The following is an 18,663-nucleotide window of genomic DNA, read 5'->3' as shown; positions in this document are numbered from 1 at the left end:
ACTGTTTGAGTTTTAAGTGGATAATCCGCTCAGCCCAGCCAAGCCAAGTGGTGCATTTCAGAGAGTTACAGGCTCCTTGTTCGGGAGTTTTTAAGACTTTAAGGTTTGTGTGCTTTCTGGATAAGCATGGTGGTGGAGACAGCACTGTGATGTGAGGGCGTTGCTGGCAATGAGCTCCAGAGATCACCTCACACAATTTACATTTCCCTGCAAAATTTGGGTGCTGCCCCAGGTAGCCAGAGCACCCCACTACCACCGCCTGCCAGGAGCCAAGGCTTCATGAAAGGAAGGCATTCTGAGGTGGCTCAGAAGTCACACATGCTTACAGGTGACAGACAAACATGACAAATCTGGAACAGAGCTGATAAATCCCCCCTCTGAGTAGACAGCACGGTTTTCTGTTTTGCCTTTGCAAGCTTCAGTAGCCCGCCTCTCACATACAGCATAAATGAATCTGTGTTTTGGGGAGGATCGCTGCAAATGAGCTGAGCATCTGGAGCTCCCATGACAGTAAATGGCAATCGCAGGCACCTGGCTTCTCTGGAAATGGACGGCGTTTTACCTTTCCTTTCATAACAGCAAGAAGTTAACACAGAAACCAAGAGGATAGTCCTTATACCCTCCAAAGTGCATTTACAGCCTGATGGAGAGGTAGCGGACAGAGAGCTCTCAGCCCCCAGGTGCTGGCGGAGGACATGCTGCAGCCATCACCACCAGCCCTCCTGCCCCAGTATTTCTCATGGCACATCACGTTGCTGCTGTTAGCAACCCAGCCTCTGGGCCAGCATGGCCATAGACCTATTGGACACATCCTGCAGCTTCTTCTAGCCATGATAGATCTGTTCTAAAAACACACTTCCTCTTTACAGAACTGTTTAGTCGTTCTGAGTAATTATTCCCTGTGATACTGTTTTCCATAGTTTTAAGAGCCAGTGATTTGTTTTACTGCTGTCCATCTATTAGATTTTCATCTCCTCAGGAACACAAGCGCCAAGAAAGGGGATGGTTCTGACTCCCTGCGATTGCACATGAAGCATCGGCAATAAAAACTTGCAGCAAGTTTTCATTTTTTGCTTTCTTGAGCTAAGTTTCTGGAGAACTGACATCCATTTGTCAAAAGCCATTATTATGAAGTGATACCTAAGAGCGCTGATATTGACTTACTGTCGCTGTGAAATTTCTTCTCATCTCTTTCCAACAGAGCTGAACACAAAGCTGGCTCTGTCTCCAGGGAGCAATTCAAATAAACTTTTAAGCTAGTACCAATGCCCAATGCACCTCCTCCCAGGACTGGTGAGACTTCAAGAAATTCGCTGGGAAGAGCTGTGCAAGAGCCGCTGTGGAGAGCTGTGAGATGCACTCCCCTCTGATCCGGAGGGGATGATACTCCAGGGGCCGTCTTACGACGTCTGGGCAGTGGTCACCTAGGGGGTGAGTTATCACTTTCACCCACACACAGATCTCCCAGGAAACGGCAAAACAGCCTCTGCAGCACAAAAGCATCCTCTAAATTAAGAAATTGAGCTGAAAGAAGAACACAGCATTTCCAGGACCTGCAGCTGGAGGTGGTGATTATGCAGCAGAGGGTAGGGCTGGCTGTGACCGAACACAGGTATGTATTTCCCCACTTTTTCTATTCGGCAGAGCAAACCAATGTCTCATCAGAGGAACAGAAAGCCAAGAGTGAGGCAAACCAAAGCTTGCCATCTGCCTCAGGCAGGCTTGGCTAATTCGGGTGTGTAATGCTCTGTGCCTCCTGCCACATGCTTCGCGCAGGCCATGCAGGTAGGCTGCCGTCCCAGGCAGGCAGTGGCGAGGAGCCAGTGCACCCGTGCACCAAGAGCCTGTATTATGGAAATAGCAGTCTGTGATCGTAGGCAGTCTGCTGCCGCAGGGGCAGGAAAAGTTTTGGCCGTCTTTTTCCCTTGTCATCTCTGCCTGCCGTTATCCCTCCTTGTGCTGGAATAAGGAGGTCAGCCAGACCCACACAATTAGAGGAAATTGTATAAGGTTGACCTTGTACCCTGCCAGATCCTTTCAAGCGTGGGCAGTCTTTATCAGTAGCAGCATAGAAAACACAGAAGAGATGTGCTTATAGGTGGGAGAATGAGATTGTTAAGACATTTTTTCCCCTCTACTCTCCACAAACTAAGATAGTACCTCTGCCACTTGGGTGAACTTAGGTTATTCCCACTCATATCTGGCAGCCCGTGGTTTCCTCCTTCATCTTGACTTCTGCTATTTTCATTCTGTGATGTCTGTACTTTTGCACTATTGGGAGTGGATTGTGTGTGGATCACTAACTTTTGGACAGGTCAGCTATCTCAGCCTGAGCACCACTAGATGGATACTAATAAGAGGAAACGAATAGATCAAAGAAAATTCTCTCTTTTTCTCCTCATATCCCTCTCCCAGGCACGCTGCTTTCTTCTGCTCTTGTTGTTGCTGCCCTTTCTCACTCTGCATTTATGTTCTGATTTCCGCAGATGGTGCTGTACCAAGAAGAAGTGAAGATTGACTTTTTAGGTCTGCTGGAACTACACGAATGAGCCTGCGTGGAGCCTCCCCTTCAAAAGGGATGATGTAAAAGAGATAATAGATGCTACAAACCACGCACAAAATTTAACAAAACAATTAGAGCCATGGCTGTTATGAGACAAGTGACAGTGTTGTGGGGAATGCATCAGCGGAGTGTGGAAGTGGCCGTTTGAAGGAGAGATCTAAACCCTGGAGTGCATGGGATCCTCCAGTCCAATTAAGTCATTTGACAGCTGGACGTGGCCCTGATGAATCTAGGTAAGTGTACCATGTTTGTTACTTCCTTGGCAGAAGATAAGGTGCAGGAGTCCCGTAAGAGCTGAGCAAACACCCCTTCATTTTGTATAGCTTTAGGAGGCCCAAGAATGGAAACCTGAGGGGTCGCTGTGGCTGCTACAATAGTTTTTATGAGGACGTTGTCCAAACATAAGATCAATTCCCCTTTACTTATAAGTGGTGGAAGCTGGTCCAGGGCATGACTGACCATAACAACTGTATATTTGCCCTACTTGCCAATAGACCATACGTAACTCAACCCAGTGACACCAGTGAGTTGGTCATGCAAAAGTATTGGGGACCAAAGTCTCTCTGGCCATGCTGACTGTGGCTGGAGACATGCACGTGTCTCAGCTGCATTGGCACAGCTGTCTCTGATGACCTAATTTGGCCAGCAAAATCTTCGCTACCGATGGCAATCCCTGAAAAGGAATTGCTCCAGCCTGACTGCCGGGCTAGCTCACTATGGCCACAGTTAAGAAAAAACATCCCTTTACCAGTAAAAGGAGTAAATCAGATTTGGAATTATCAGGAATCAATAAACCTGGATTCCCAAAACACTGTTTCTACAGCTCTGGTACTCTGAGGGCAAACAGCAAGTATCTCACGTGGTAGAAGGACTGGGCTGGGTGAAAGCTCCTGTTTCTGCTGCACTGGCAGATTACAGGAGACCAGGCTCTAAAGCTGAGAAATGTGGTGGTTTGGACCCGTGAACTCAAAATAGTCAGGCCCTGGGAGCTTTGTGGAAGTCTATCTGCATCAGGACTCAGGATGCTTTCCCAAAGCAGTTTGGGTTACCTTCTTTGGAAATACATGAAGTCAAAATTTCCCCACGTGGCAAAGGTTTGCCAGGCCACTGAGCATTTGGTATGGCCCATAGAGCAGGGTGGCAAATCTGCTGATTTCCAGCAGCGGAGTCAGTTTGTGGGTAGTTAAAGACACACAGAACACTTGCCTAACCCCCTCCTGATCTGGCTTTTGCTATTTCTCTTTTTTTTTTTTTTTTTCCCCCAATTTAAGCATCAGCAATAAGAATAGTGGTGTGGCACAAGGAACAAGGAAGGATACACGAACTCCACCCAGTCCAGCCCAAAGTGCTGACCCTTCCTTGGCCACATTATTAACAGGCCTGGGCACAGCAAGCAGGTGCTGTAGGTGCCATGATCTGCAAAGGAGCCCTGAGACACAGCCCACATCAGAGACATCTTCCTAAGCTTGTGATTAGACACAGTGGAGGGAAGCAAACCAGAAGTGCATGACAAATTAATGGCTTTGCAATTTGTCACTACAGCAATGGTGTGAGTTCGGGTATGCAAACCAGACTGCCTGGTACCAGCCTCAAGGCACTCTGGGCAGATGATATGTGCAACATATTCTTGAAAGACAGAGACTTTCAGAAAGAGCTTTCAAATCTGTTTTCAAAAATTGTAAGCCCTTATTAACCTAATTCTTCTAATTAATTAAGCATCATCTGTATTATCTTAGTAAAGGAGTACAGAAACACTGAGGTTTGGTGACCACTTGCTTCCTAGACTCATTTATACACAGGGTATTTGTTTAAAGCTGTTTTAATAGCCATACTTGCCTGTGCTAAGTAAAATGGAATGATCCTTCCATTAGTCCAACTTGGACACGGCATCTCACTTGTGGTTTCCATTTTTCAGATGCATTAGTAACTACAGCCCATATTAAATCCCATCATCAAGGACTCACTCCAGGTCTGGTTATTAACAAGCCAGTGGGAAGCTCTGCAGACTTCTGCAAAGGCAGCCTGACCCCAGCGCACAGAGGCAGCGGGAGATACGCCCAGGGCTGGTCCGTGCAGTCCTGTGCCCCCTGGGCCACTTCTGGGGACGGGAGCTGGCTGCCTGCCAGGGCAAGCTCAGGCATCTCCTCCTGGGGCTGCACATCCCCTTAAGAGACATACCCTTCAACAGGCAGCGTGTATGTAATTCTATATACATGGGTCAAATATACACACACAAAAGTACACATGACCTGTGGCAGCACAGGCTGGCAGGGGCATGGTCAGGGGCCAGGGCACTGGCTGAGCACCCAAGGAGAGGTTGGAGGAGCCCCACATTATACTGTGGGGCTCCTCCACCTGCCAGCACACCCCATGGCTGTACGCTAGTACACCCCAAAACCTCATACCCGTGCTGAGGCTGGCCCAGCAGCCAGTCACCAGCTCGTGCTGCGGCCACCTGCCATCACTCACTTCAGCCCAGCAGCCCCAGCCTTTGCTCCATGCTCTCAGCTCCTGTTTTCCAAATACAGGTTTCATGCGGTATTTCAAACAGTAAATACCAGTCACCCCTGACACTGCTTTAAATTCTCATTCAATATTTGCATGTGAGGCTGTATTTTCACTGGTGGCTGTACTGAGAAATTGTGGTAGATTTAAATTTTTCCAACACAACTGTTTTCCTGAGTGTTTTCTGCTAGCTGAAAAGTAGTACGTGGGGGAAAAAGCAACAACAAAAAAAAATCAAAATTCTAAATACACCGGATCAGGACCATGATCACAACATGGCAGGGTAGTCCCACCCTTGTGTCAAAGAGCTGACAACCACCCACCTATAGCAGATGTCTCAGCCCAGCCATCCTCCTTCGGTCATGATCTAACAATGATATTGCACCAAGTGTGAAATTAGGATACTACAGTTTGCTGAAGAAGGTGATGCCCACTTTGTCAACAGCACTGGTGGAAATGTTTCCACCTCCAAATTTTTTCTGAGCACATCAACCCTTCCTGCCCAAAGCAGGGAGGTTGATGCTGTTTTCTAAACACCTCTGGTGAAAGATGAGGCAGGTAGAGATGTGCAACCTGAAATTATTTTGGTGCAGGTGCCAGGGAGACCTTACAAGGACTGGACCGCGGGTGAGGACCTGCCTCTGATCCCAGCAGTACCTGCAGGAAGCACAGCCAGCCTCAGCTGTCAGTGTGCCACCAGAGCAGGCTGATGGCCACCACAGTCCCTCATTGCCTAGGCAGAGACAAGCCAAAACTCATGAAAACTACCCCAGACCACTTTGTCCCAAAGCAGCATGGGAACACTCATACGTTCCTGTATGCCACTGGGGCCCCTCTGGGGGAGGGAAGGGACATCAAAGAGTGGGAATATTGTTCCTACTGCAAGGAGATGTCAGCTTGGATTTACCCCTGTCCTACCAAGCCATAGCTCACCATTTCCAGCAGCCATTTTTGGAGGAATTGGCTGCCTCAGGGCTGCCCATAGCAAGCCCCTGCATCCTGCCAAGCCGCCACGTGGCACAGCCCTCCTGCCAGCCCGTGCTTGGCCACCCCCGCGTCTCCGAGCTCTCCCCGTTTGCTAACATCCCCATTAGCTGGTAATGACTAACATTTAGAAAACATATTTCCTCCCACATGGTTCCAGAGGGGTTTGCAAACTGAGCGACAAGAGCTCGGCACAGGGACTGCTCTGCTCTCTGGGGCAAAGTGCCGTGGTGGCTCCAGGGTGCACCGCAGCCCAGGGAAAGCCCCATGCACCAGCACTGCTGTGGGATGGCGGCGATGCCAGCAAGCGGCTTGGCACTGGCGATGGATTCCTGCATGCAGAGCTGCCCCTGCAGGGGAGGTAGCCCCCAAACCAGACCAGCATCTCCCAGCCATCAGCTGTCATTGGTGTCCCCAGGCAGCACTGCCTCCTGGCATGGTCAGTGCCCAGTGGGTGAAGGCTGCCCAGGGACCACCAGCACTATGGGGGGCTTTGCACCACCGGCACCCACTGCCCCACACCTGCTGTGGGGGCCAGGAAAGCTGGCGAGACAACAACGTGACAAAACTTCTGCTACTTTCCTAATTTTCTAAATGTCCAGCCATTAAGCGTTTATTTCAAATTCCTTGCCATGGAGTCATTACGCATTCAGGTGGAGAGGAAAGAGAACTCCACAGGAGGCTGACAGTAATTCTGCATTAGTTAAGCATTAGCTGACAGATGTACAAAGCAAAGCCATTACTCCCGTCAGCCGCTCTGCCCCAGCTCCTGTCCCTATTGTGGGGCTACTCCAACCAACAGCTTCAGAGTGCCACGTAAACGCAGGGACGAAAGCCTGGCAAGAGGGGGGGTCAGTTGTGATTAGAGATGAATGAAAGTGAGGGTAAGGATTTTGTCTCGAACACAGTTTGGCAAAGTGTTACCGTTGCATTTATGTATTTCAGTGTTTTTCTTTTGAAGCAATGTCATGGATACAAACGTTTCCAAATGTACACAGGCCATTTAGAATGGGTGTGTCAGAAGTACTGCTCACATAGATTTCAGGTTGCTAAATACTAAATACATTTGAAATTATTTGAAATTCAGCCCATTAGTAATGATACTGTAAAACCGCAAGAACTCCTTAGAAAATTTAGCCTCCAAATAGCTTTGACTAACTTACTACATACTAATCACTAAGTACTATTAACAGGAAAAGAAATACATGAAGAGATCACTGGGTACAGCCAGGACCCAAAATTGGATAAAAGATCAATGCTGCTTTTCTGCAGAGTAAACTTTAAAAAACATTAAATATATAGAAAATCAACACAAACTGCAATTCCTTATGATTACTGTTATTGGGTACAAAATCAAAGATATGTGGAGCAAACAATTAATTCTCTGTAGTATTCCTGTACCCCTCCATCATCAGCCTGTCTGAGCCCCGCACAAGCCTGAGCACTGTCCCATCATCAGAGACAGAGACCCCGCAGCTAAGAAACATGCTCAGGGCTATCAGGAAGATGGTGTCTGGTGTCTGGTGTCTCAGACAAGTCCTTGCCTGACAGGCAGACCAAGTCTCAGATAAGTCCTTCCTATCACATACTATGTAATGCAAAATTATGTCCAGGAACCTAAATAGCATGTTGTAAAGTGCTTAAAGATCTACTAAGACAAAGAAAACCCCCACAGCCCTCTATTCTTGCTGCTTACCAGATGACACCCATGGTAGAAGGTTTTGCACAAGCAAGTGCTAAGATACAGCGGCAACAGGACCTGCATTGCCTGTGTGTCACTCTGTGTAAGGTCCCCCACAAGCACAGAAAATAAGGTTCATAAAGAATTAAAATTTACCACTCTCTATGATCCTGATGAGACTCAGATGAATACTTATGTCCAAACATCTGAACAAGATCTGCTGAACTTTCAGTGCAATTAATTCCTCCTGGTACCAGTTCTTGCTATTTTTACCCCCAATACTGTCACTGCCATGCAGTTTTGGTCCTTGCCCTCTCTGTGGATGGACAGTGTCAGCAGTGAAGATGTTTCCCTCTAACACACCTCAGAACAGCTTTCGTCTGCTTTTAGTTTCTTCTACAAATGGGCTATACGACAAGAGGGAAGCAAGGATGGCTGGGGCAGCATCATAAGCCGGTGGTGCCTCGATGGCTGTGTGTGCCTGAGCCCTCCAACAGCGCCGGGCTGCCTGCAGGGCTGCTTTGGGCTGCTCTGCCCCAAGTCCAGCAGCTCAAGCCAAAACAAATCCTTTCTGTGAACTAAACTAATAGCAGAGGAGAAAAGAACAGTGAATTTTGATAACCAGAAACCTCCTATTGTATCTTTTCAGTTTTAAGTTTAAATCTAATTCACAGATGAAAGACCTTATAAGCCCATCATTCCCTTTAGGATCTGCATGGAAAGGCACAGAACAAAGCTCACACCTACTGGACTTCCTAACAGTCCTGCAGTGCTTCTTGCCCAACACAGGAAGACTTCTGCTCTCTCCCACCTTTAACTACCTGGACTTCACTCACCTTTTAATGACTGGCTTCAATATTTTATTGCCCTGTACCATTTTCTGTTAAACCACCCTTTATCTTTTCCCTCTTGCCCGTTAGATGCTCCCCCTTAATAAATTATTAAAGCATGTATTTAGATCACAGAAGCAAAGAAATTAGATTACATTGATCCACAACAATCTGCTCCCACAGTTTCTTCATGAGACCATGCTTCATTCAAGTCAGACCTCAACACCGAGCTCTCACCCCCAACATTTTCATCAGCTCAGCGTGTGGCTAACCTGGGAGTCATGGTGGGCACGTGGCAGGGGGCACCCTGCATGGTGGGGTGGCATGGCCGTGTCCTTGCTGGGTGGGTGCTTTGCAGGATGAAAGGAGGTCCCCGGGATCATCAAACTTGAGAAGGCGTGTTTCCTCCTTCTTGCATTCTTTTCCTCTTTGGCAGCATTTTTCTTAAAGAAGACACCAGACGGATTTTTAATTATTTTCAAGACTTTCATGAAATACCAATGTGTCCGTACAGCCCCGCACGCTGGCACGGGTGGCTGCGGTTCCCTCCCAGGGACAGTGTGTTGCCGCAGGCCTGTGATGGTGGTGGCATAACCTCATCCCACAGCACTGCAGTGGGGACAGGCAGCTGTGGAAGGGTCTCCTACATGCAAATGCATTGGGAAGTGGTTGTAAGGGAACTTCTATCCATTTTTATCCACAGGCAAAAATTTTTTAACATCCCTCCCAAACCTGGTCCTTCTCCAAAACACTCCAGTTATTTCATCCTGCTGTGTCACTTTTTTGACACAACTTAATTTCAAATGGAAACCAGCAAAATGGCCAGAGAAGTGTTACCTGCAGGGCAGCACAGATAAACACTACCAGTACCAAAACCAGCCTGCACCTTCAGGGAGCTCATAGTTCTGCCATCAGGAGGGGTCAAGGCACCCCATCCCATGGGGAAAGGTTGTGACTGGCAGGCAGGCTGGGGTGACCACTGGGGCCCCCCGGCTCTTTCTGCACAGGACAGAGGCTCATGCAGGCGCTGAGGAGCACAGCTGAGCCCAGCACTGGCTCTCGAGTGGGGGGACTGCCCTGCTGACTAATTGCAGACAACACAGAACATGGGCAAAAACCACTTAGCTTAACTTGCCTCTGTGGGGAAATTCATCTTGATCCAGCTCGGTGTATTCAAAGCAGAATAGCTATTTCTGACCAACTGAATCCATTATCAACCTTATTCCAAGCTCTAAAATTAGCCCAGGCTGAAAGTACAGATGAAGACTAACATTAATCGGGTAACTCAGTTTGTGCCTAAGCAGAGGAGGTGACTTTGCACACCAGTGGGACGGACGATTGTTTTCCATAGTGAAAAACGATTCTGCTTCTGAGGGGATGCAGTTCCCTCAAGACAGACAAACCCAGGATGCTGGCATGAGGCACACTGCTCTGCCCAGGCCTGCACGTGGCACACCAGCAGCATAGGAAGGTCCTGCCTTTGCGGGACTGCAGTGCCAGTGTCTCAGCCCTTTGCGAACGGGATGCTGGATGTGTCAACCTCCCCAGCAGCCCCAGCGCACCCCTGGGCCAGGTGAGCTCCCAGACACACCCATGCTCTACCCCGAGTAGGAAATTTTTTTCTTGCCAGTCTCCTAAGATTTCCCAGTTCCTCACTAAGATATTAAAAGGGATCAGTTTCTTTATCAAAATAGGCAAGAATAATAGCACAGCTGTACAAAATAGCAACAACTGGTGCACCTTGTGGCTGGATGCCCTGCATGGCACTCATGCTGCAGAGCCTGCTCACGCTAATTTTATTAACTTCCCACACCAAAGAATGAAACAAAACTCTTTCCTTCAGAGTCTCTTCTGAAGCTTGCGAGCAAAGAGCCTTTCAAGCCTGCTTTGCCACTGCTGGAAGGCAGGAGAGAGCCCGATGTGCAACAGGGGCTTTTCTAACTTGGGGAAGTTTGGAAAAAAGCAGCTGTTTAAATGCTGTTGCATCTATCAAATCTTTCAGTAACATATTTGGGAGATTCTTAATGGGTGAGCCAGCCTGTGTTTGCCATGTGTTATTGTAGTAAATCAAAGTAACACACCATTTTCTACAGATGCTGTAATGTCTAGGTGGGTGCAGTGCTTTCTGCATAGGAGGTGTGTTCCTGGATACCTGCCTGTGAGTGCCACTGCCCCAAAACACTGGGGTTATCCCTCCAGTGCGGGCTGGGGCGGTGGGCAGAGGCAGGGGTGTTTGTTTCTGATTTTGGAGCATTTTTGTTTGCTTGTTTTTAAAACTCGGAGGCAGCTGGCAAAGAACATTCCCCTTCCTGACCCAAATCCATTTCAATGTTTGAATGGAAATTTCCACCTTTTTAACCAAATTTTTAATTTAATTACATGTCCTTTTATGAACGGAAGCAGAACAAAGAAATGGCAGGGAAACCCAGAAACAACTTTTTGCCCCTCTCCTCCCCAGTTCAGCTACACAAGCTTTCAGTGGCAGAACAGACGGAGCACAGATGCAGAGATATGAGAAGACCTTTGATTTTCCCCAGATAAAACAACTTGAAATCAAACCTCCAGTTTTAATCAAGTGAAGGCTGGTGATTTTCCTAGCCTCGTGGTATTACTGAGCCTTCCTGCGCCTCTTGCTGCCGAAGCACGGGTGCGGGCTGGCCCGGGAGCGCAGCCCTCGCAAAGCTGCCCCTCTGCGCCCCGCCTGAAGGCTGCGGCCCCCGCCCAGCCCTCGCCCCCCACGCACAGCCCCGGCTGTCCAGCTGCTGCTTTCGAGCGTGCGGGAGGGGGGCTGTGCGAGACACCGCTCAGCCTGCAGAGGAAAGTCTCCGCTGTTCCTCTCTCTTCTTTCCTTACTCGTCTGCCAGAACAGGCTTCACACTGAACGATGAAAGCACTGTAGAATACCGTACGCACACAGATCGGGGTTAGTGGAACGATCTACCGTATTTTTCTGACATAAACATCCCGACCTGCATGACAACCCTCCCGACTTAGCTAAGCAAGGCTCAGACGGCTTATTTTAACTTCTCGTCTTGCCTTTTCCCCCTCGCCTCTCTCTCTTCGAAGGCTTCCAGAGAGCAAGCCCCGACCCACCACGCCGGGCTCCCGCAGGCCCGCCCCTCCCCTGCCAGCACGGCTCTCGCTAAGCTTTCCTTCCCGCGGCCAGCCCCCACCCGCCCCGACACCCTCCACACCCCCTCCCGGGAAAAATGCGGTCTCCAAACGCGCGATCTAACGCCGTGCGGCCCGGCCGGGCCCCGCCCCGCCCCCCGCGGCCCCCCGCGCCCCGCAGGGGGCGACTCCGCCCCCCGCCCCGCCCCGCCCCGCCGCGCCGCGCGCTCCCCGGTGCGCCGCTGCCCCCTGGCGGCCAGAGGCCGCGCTGGCGGAGGGGCCGTGGGGCGCCGGGGCCCGGCCCGCGCCCGCGAGGGAGCGCGATGAACCCCGCGAAGGGCAGCGCCGCCCTGCCCGCCCGGGGCCGGGCCCGCGGAGGAGCAGGGGCAGTGCGGCTCGCCTCGTTGCCCAGCCGCAAGGGGACTTGCCCTTCCCTAGGGCTGCGGCCGGGGGCTGCGGGGAGCCAGTCCACCCGCGCGCGGCTCTCCAAGGACATGGGTGGTCTCCGGGTTTCATGCAGGTACCTGCCTCCACCACAACAGCTGAGGCAGCTCAGCATCCCCGGGCTTTCTCAAGCCCCTGGAGTAAAGCCGAGCCCACGCAGGTGCTGCTCCAGCCTGGGAAAGCCTATCAAAAACTTTTAAAATAATCCTCTGGCTTCCCGCTTGTCCGAACGAGCCACTTGCGTCTCCCACTCACTTTAAAGTCACACCCTCACAGCCCCTTCCCACAAAGCTGGAAAACTGCTGCCTGGGCCCCTACGAGCCAGTGAGCTAGAGGAAGCAGAGCGCAGAGAGCTACGTTTGTGGGTGAACAACTTAAAAAGTCACGGAGCAGAGTTCAGTGTAGAAAGGGCTATTTTTGCCTTTCCTCACTCCTTACATCACTGCTTTAGGACTCAAGGGATGGGGCATCACTTCGAAGGAAAGGCTCCGCACTGGAGAAAACAAAGGCACTGAAGGAACCGTTCCGCAAGCTCAGGAGAGGCGGGACAACCCCGACAGGAAAGGCAGGAGCTGTGATTGCTAACCAATGGCAGGAGTCACTAATAAGAGCACCTCGGCTATTGCCAGGGATGTAAGCCCAAAGTCGGTAGATTATGTACTCTGCCCGTTCGTCCAGACGGTTTCTCTAAAGCAATTAACCCCTTGGAGCTCTAAACCGTAGAAAAAGCAGCAGAGAAACCAATGTATCAACAGTGGTTTCGGCAAGTCCCTATAAGGATGGAAGAAAAAAGAAGAAAAAAAAAATAATAAAAAGAGATGTAGATTCAGTGGGTAAACCCCTGGAACCTGGGGCACATTACATCCTTGTCAGCAAGGGTAAAAAGCTTCCCAGTTATTAGATGTCTTTCCTCTGCCAAGGTACCTGGACACTCATATCACATCCAATCATCTTTTTGTAAGAAAAATCAATCTCTTAAAACTTAACAGCATGAGGCTTGTTTTCACAGGTACGGCTTGTTTCTGTGGTCTCTAATAGGCTCCCAATGTATCTCCAAATCCTCCCTAAGATATGGACTAAAACCAGGCAATTCTAGTATTTTTTCTCTGAAAATAGCACCAGTAAAAGTGTTCTGCTTTCTGCTAATGGAACCAAAAGAAAAATAAGCCATGCAAGGGTTGTATTTATTTCTTTCACTGCAGCACAGCACTCAGTCTTCCAGCTGCAGCTCCAAAGCACCATCTCCCATCTGAAACACAACTTGCCTTCTTTGTACCCAGATGTGCAGCAAGAGCCAGCTCTTGCCTGTGGCTGTGTTTGCTGATTGAGCCCACTTAGCCAACCGAGTCAGACAGAAACAAAGCCTTTGTTATTTACTACCTTGCTGCTTCGCTGTTTGAAAGGTTCGCCAGAAAAAGGGTTTCTACCACTTAGAAGTGCTCAATCTATGGCACACAGACTGTGCTTGGCTCGACAAACCAACTCACCCTGCCCACAGCCTTTCTCTGCATCCGACCTTTCCACACAGTTGTCAGTAGCAGAAATTTCAGTAAGATTTAACCCAAGAGCCTAAACGCTTACAACGAAAGATGAAGAGGATTGAAGCCTCACAGCTTTCGTGAGAAGTTATCTGCTGTTGCAATTTCAATGTAGCTCACAAGGGGCAGCAGATTCATTTCCAAGAGTTTCTACTTCCATTCATCCTATTTGCATTATGTGTCTTCCTTCAACACATCTATTTAGTTTACACAATTTACACAGTCTAGCCCAAAATCAGAAAGAAGACACAAGCAGATGCTACAAAACTGTTCCACAGCTGGTTATCACTGAACTGCACAGGAAATTGCAACTAAATAAAGCAATACAGTAAAGCAATACTGCTACTAAATAAGAGTATATTTAATACATTGTATACATTATTTGCATACATAAATACAATTTAATACATTATATATACATTGTGTACATAATACAATGATGCTTCTGTTTGCTTTCCATACCCTAGGAAGCTTCACAAAGCTTTACAGACACAGAACAAACTGTTTAGGTGTCAGGACACGTCCAAGTTGAAGGTGTGTGGTCCACCACAAGGTCTCTCCAACACCCATGCGTAGTATGGCACACTCTCCGATGACAAGATTGCACATATAAATAAAGACATGCCGCTTCTCTAATTGAGTGACCATCTATTTGCTAAGGAGCAATGCATTGTTTTATTTACCATCAGGGCTTTCTTTTTACTGTAGGGAGTATAACAAAGGGAGCACCTTTGGTTAACGCCCAGCATTCAGCACACTCTGCACGCAGCCTCCTGTTTCCGCCAGCTTTTCTCTCACATTTGTCCCTTGTCACTGAGGTCAAAAGAGTCAGAGGATTTGGGGTACCCATTGCCAGCATACCAAATTGGGTAGTCAAAATAAAGAAATCCTTACACAAACAGGACCTAGTTATAGATGCTTTTTACATGGTTTGCCTAAAGTTACACCGAAAAGCTGTGACAGGCAAGAAACTCCAAGAAGAGCGTCATGATTTTTGTGATCTTTCAGCTCCCAGGCTTCATGCAGCCTTAGAGGATCAGAGTCTGTTTCTGACTTTTATCTATGAGGAGCCTTCCAACTCCTGCAACACCCATTGCTTTTATTACATAAGGCAGCTTTGATTTTAAAACACCCCAGATATACTGAGACAAACATCCCACACAAGTAAGTGAACAATAATCAAACACAACAGAGGACAACCATAACTAAGGAATACAGCACAATCATTGTACACGTCTGGGATGGGATTGAACTGGAGCCTCAGTTCAGCATCTTCCAAACATTTGATATTGCAGCTTTAGTGTCATTAATGTAGCCCCAATACATAAAACCATCACTGAACAAAGGTTACAAGCCTTAAATTGATCAGAACTCAACAGTTCTCAGTTACCGACACTTGAGTCTAAGCTTTACTCAGGAAATCAGGAATTATAATTACAGAGGATGCTAGAATTTGGCAGCGAGCATTTCTGAACGATTAGTTCTCACTGAAGGGATATTAAGAAGCTGCTAAGATATCAAAGTAGCTTAAGTACTGTTGAGCCAACACTGTACATCATTTCATTCATAAAAGACCTGAGAATGGAAATTATTTTCCCTCTACACCTTCCACTAACATCCCCAATAGTGTTAGACCCCATTAAACACTATAAAAGGATGATGAGGAAAAAGTACCAAAGAGGAAAATACCCAATAAAATACGTACTTTTACAAACATAATCAGAAAGTTTAAAACACACAAACAAGCACATAAGAAAGGATAAGAGATTTAGGCTCACACCATTTGATCAGCCCACAGACCAAGGAAAACCAAGTACCACATAAATAACTTATCACAAGAGCAAACATCTTGCGTGATACCCACACAGCACTCTTTCCTTTAGCCGAACTTGTTAAAACAAAAAAAGCAAACTAAAAACTTCTCAAAGTATTTGTGTATGCCCAACCTTAAGTATCATAGGTAACTACGAAAAAAGTTTGAGAAAGAATTAAGCATTTCCTAATTCTGCAAAGAATGGTATCTAAAAACATTAAAATAGTTAATCATCAAGCTTCTCATCATGCACTCAGACATTAAAGCAACAGCACTCATTACCCAGCAATTAACAAGCCAACCAATATTCGTATTTTTTAACATGTCTGCTGCAAAGACCGAAGTTTATTGCCACCATACCACAGTCAGGTACCTAACCCCCAGCATCTCTACTCATGCTCTGCTTTTGGAGAACACTAGAGATCACCTTCATTAACCAATAACTTTGCTTTCTCAACCCCACAGCTCACGTGAGTGCTTGAGGGGGGGACTGAGCAGACTGGTTTCCCCACAGCCCAACCAGCATTCATACCACACTTGGGCACCACAAGGCATAGGGCCCACTGTGCCCCAGTTCTACCCACAGCCTTTTAACAACAGGCGCAAAGCAAGCTGCATTAATCGAAGCCTGCTTTTACAGTTTATAAACTACTTCAGACGAATGTGTCACGATGAAGCTCTTACCTACAGCAGGGCCCTCCTCCCGACACGCTGCCAGCACAGGCAGCCCTGCCAGGTGGAGCGGGTGAGCTGCCCACCCCGGCACAAGGCTCGCGTGCCCATCACTAGCTGCCAGCTGGTGAAGCAACAGATTAAAAGAAAACACAGGCAAAGGGAGCAGCACACCTTCCTCCCTGGTCTGCAGCGGGTAGAGAGCACTCCACGCTCATTTTGCCCACGGAAATAAAAGGCAAGGCAAGGGCACTGTTTCTTCCCTCTCGGTTGGGCTGCAGCAGCTACTGGGCTTTCTGTGGCACTTTGATCTGCTCAGGCAGGAAAGCAGCTTCAGATGCCTCTTTGCCTTCCACATTTCTGTTCAACACCCAGGCTCCTGGTGAAGGGCTGGCAGCGAGAGCTGTTCCCCACCGCAGCAGCTCTGGCCAGCAAGGCCCAGTGCAGCCACCAGCCAGGGAGCTGGGCGGCCTCCGCTCCCTTCACCAGCAGTCCCCTTCCCTCCTCTGTTGCCTTAGGGGCATGGCAAGAGGGAAGGTGTCAGATTGAAATGCAGCCATGGTGTTGGTGCACTGCAAAAATAAGTTATGTGCCCCAAAATACACATTTTAAACGAGGAAGTCACTTTCTCTTGCTTTGGTTACTCAAACTTTGCCAGGCCTCCGCAGAGGGACTATAGCTCAACAGCATTTTCATTTACTTCAGAATCAACATTTAAGTTCAAAAGCAGGTCAGAATATTGCTGGTGCTTTTACAAAAAATACTTTAAATCCAAGTTTTCTGTCAGAAAAGTAAATCCAGCTAAAGATGTAAGTGCTCAAGATGAAAAATACGGTGCCTTTTAAATATATCACCACATGAGCCCTGCGGATATCTAAATCAACGGTAGTACTGATGAAAATCATTAAATAATTCAAGCACTCTGGGCCATATGTCAGCCTTAACTACAGATGAAAGTTATCTTTCCTTTTTCTACTTGATCACTGGAGCAGGATTCTGGTTAAAATCTCATCCGATAAATTTTCTTCTTTGCAAGACACAACGTTGGTCTCAAGTGACTACTGCACAACTAAGCAGTTTGGAAAATAAACAGCAGATTGATCAAAGGATGCGTTGAGAGTGATTTGGTGTCCACAACACACCTCCTGCAGGCCTCTGACACCAGCCACACTTGGTATTTATTCCCATCTTCAGGCATAATACGAAGGTTTGAAGACCAGGAGTCAGGCAACTGGTAAAGTTTCAGTCTTCTCCACTCCGGCGTCAGCGAGCTGGCTGTTTCACGCAGCCCTACACTCCACATGCAACCAGTAGCTCTGAGGAGAACAGAGACACCCCCAGAAACTCACAGGTGACTAAAAATTGACCAGCAAAAGCAGCCATGGGGGAACTCGCCTTCTTTCCTTCGCTTTTCACAATCAGCAGCCCGTTTGTGCTGGAGTGCATGCACTCCTGTGCCCCAGGACACGCCTCCCCTCCTGGCTGAGCTGCCTGGAGGGGCAGCTGGCTCTGGCACCCTGCTATAGACAGAGCGGGTGGCTCCCCTGCGCCATATTTACCTGCTCAAGGTCCAGTTTGCCTTTTCTTTTTCCTTTACTCACCTGCACAGTGCTGCACATCATCACTTTAGTCTTGCATGCTCCCCAGTACTGTGAATGCCTGTTAAGTACTATTGGCCTTTTTAACCAATTTAAAATTGAACATACCTCACCCAAACACCTCATTGAAGGAGAAACAAGAATTTTTAAGTGTCTGTAATAAAGTTTAAGACCATTTCCAAGAGTCTGCAAATAGCAGGTCAATGAAAGAAGTATATAAACTACTCTAAGCTGCTCAGAAGTTTCCTCAGGAAAATCAATTCAAAGTCCACAGTTCTTTCTACAAGGCTTGGGTTTTTGTGTTTCAATGGGATATTTTTGTGGTTAGGTTGTTTTGGTTTTTTTTTCTATATTTAAACAAGTGACATTTCAAATGTGATTTCCTTTGTGCACAAGCATGCTGAGTTTAAAACTTCTGGGTTTGATTTTTCCTCTAATTTCACATCAGTAAGGCTACTAACTTAAACCTAATTCTCTTGTGAAGTAAACATCCACAGAAATGCCCCACGTATCGAAATGCAGGTGTACACTTTTTTTGCCTTGGTTAGCTCCTTTAAACTTCCGTTTCACTTGTGAAGTCAGAGGCTCAACCTAGTTCCTAAAATGGCAGCGTAACATCCTTTTTCACTTTCTTTTACATGCCTCATTTCTGTTCTTCACAGTGCAGGTACATACCTCTTTCCCATATTATTCCTTTAGGATATTGAGTTTTAGCACCTTCTCCACAACACAGAGGGATTAGCATTTACATGCACAAGGTACCAGCTCTCCGCTCATGGCTGGAACCCACTGTGGGGCCAGCAGGAGCTGATCAATCCCTGTGTGTGCTAGGGCAGCACGGCCACTTCCCACTCCCGCCTTTGAAACGAGAGATTTTACACCATGACAGATAACTCTTCAGCAAAGTTCACCACAAAATCTCAA

The sequence above is a fragment of the Leptosomus discolor genome, chromosome 8 (assembly GCF_034619465.1).
Source record: "Leptosomus discolor isolate bLepDis1 chromosome 8, bLepDis1.hap2, whole genome shotgun sequence".
NCBI lineage: Eukaryota > Metazoa > Chordata > Aves > Leptosomiformes > Leptosomidae > Leptosomus > Leptosomus discolor.
This window is presented reverse-complemented; position numbering follows the sequence as displayed.